We start from the raw sequence: 1,774 nt of genomic DNA on the forward strand, positions 1-1,774 counted from the left end.
GGCTAGCTCGACCTATATAGTGAAACTCTTGGTTTTTGTTTTTTAAAAGAAAAAAAATAGGGGGCTGGAGAGCTGGCTCAGCGGTTTAGAGCACTGACTGCTCTTCCCAAGGTTTTGAGTTCAATTCCCAGCAACTACGTGGTGGCTCACAACCATCCTTAACGAGATCTGACTCCCTCTTCTGGAGTATGTTAAGACAGCTACAGTGTACTTATATATAATAAATAAATAAATCTTAAAAAAAAAGAAAATAAATTTGCATTTGATTATATCCTATGGATGGTTGCCACCCAATGAGTAGGTAGCACTGGTGATTTATATCCTTAAAACTGTAATATACCTAAAAGTAATAACTATTATCCCGAAACTAAAAATTATGTCTATGCAATCTCTGCTGGTCCACTCCCTAAATTCAGAAGTAGGATGAAGTCCTCTCTATCGGAAGCTAACGTTAGCTTCGGAGAATATTCTGGGTGTTTCCAAACAGGTGTCACCAAAAACGACACCTCACGGATTGAAAAAAAAAAAGGAAACTTCAAAGCTAGAATAGAAGCTGCCCGTAGTAGGTAGACGGGCCAACGGCACTAGGCTTCTCCTGTGCACAGTAGGTTTGCAGTTGTAGCTGCTAGCCTCTTTGTTGGTTGCTGGGATCCCGCGCTTTCCTAGTCACGGATCTTTTATCACTGTAGCGCGAACACAGTCAACATTTTCTATTTCGGAACTGTTCGGCGCCTGCCTCTGGGTGTCACTCGGAAGCCGTAGAGGACCCGCCCCAGGCCCTTCCAAGTCCCCCGGGTCAGGACCGGAGGCAGGCAGGACATTTAACGGGATCCAAGGTCAACAGAAAGAACTGAGTGGCTTAGCATCCTCCTCTGTGCGCGGCTCCGACCCACCGAGAAACGCCAGAGAAACGCCACCGGGTTCACGGCGCCCCAAAGAGGATTGGTGGCAGGTCACCGCGGTCACCGCGGCAGCCAGCCTTCTGGTTCGGCGTGGCTGCGGCAGTAGGGGTAGCCTGCGCATCACAGCCGCTCTTGTGCAGAGATCTGGTCCCACGGAGACCAGCAGCTTCAGGGAAGAACCGTAGACACTGGGTCCGATGGCACCACCAAGGCGGGGACCAGAAAAGAGCGCGGGGTGCCGCGTGTTAAAGTGGTTCACGCATGCGCAGGTCTAAATTTACACTCATGGGTGGAGTCTGCAGATTATGGGAGGAGCGGAGCAAAGAGACTCAATTTGTCTGAGCTCAGCAGCACGTCTGTCGTCTCCCACATGGTCTAGCGGTTAGGATTCCTGGTTTTCACCCAGGCGGCCCGGGTTCGACTCCCGGTGTGGGAACGCCAATACCTTTTAGAATAAAGATACCAGGTTCACAAAAGACACTGGGTTCGCACTACCCTGATTTAAGAAGAGAGTTTTTATAGAGTTTATGTCCCATTCTCTGAGCCGCTACGCAGCAGAAAGAGACTTAAGAGAAACCGCGTACCGGGCTGAAGTGATGAAAGCAATGGTAGCTAAAGAAAGAAACGAGGGATCGCACTCCCCTCCGCTAGCATTTGGACCCGACAAAAAGATCGTGCTCTTTGAAGGAAAAGATGCAACTTTCAGGGATTATAGACTCTGAGGCTGCATAAGCTTTCCTCCAACGAGTCCCAGACTTGCGGTTCAGACGTCTCACTTAACCGGTGTTAAAAGGAGAGAGGAAAAATGAGATCTACAGACAGGAAACAGATTCAGGGTCAGCTCCCGCTCTTGTTGCTGGGAGACCGGCATG

At 49.4% G+C, this 1,774-nt stretch overlaps 1 non-coding gene across 1 annotated transcript; it reads left to right on the forward strand.

Annotated features, from left to right (window-relative positions):
- Positions 1 to 1,266: 1,266 nt before the first annotated feature.
- On the forward strand, positions 1,267 to 1,338 carry Trnae-uuc. Its single transcript has one exon. It is a non-coding gene; the product is annotated as a tRNA-Glu (tRNA).
- The last annotated feature ends 436 nt before the right edge of the window (positions 1,339 to 1,774 follow it).

The sequence above is a fragment of the Mastomys coucha genome, unplaced genomic scaffold (genome assembly GCF_008632895.1).
Source record: "Mastomys coucha isolate ucsf_1 unplaced genomic scaffold, UCSF_Mcou_1 pScaffold9, whole genome shotgun sequence".
NCBI classification, from domain to species: Eukaryota; Metazoa; Chordata; class Mammalia; order Rodentia; family Muridae; genus Mastomys; species Mastomys coucha.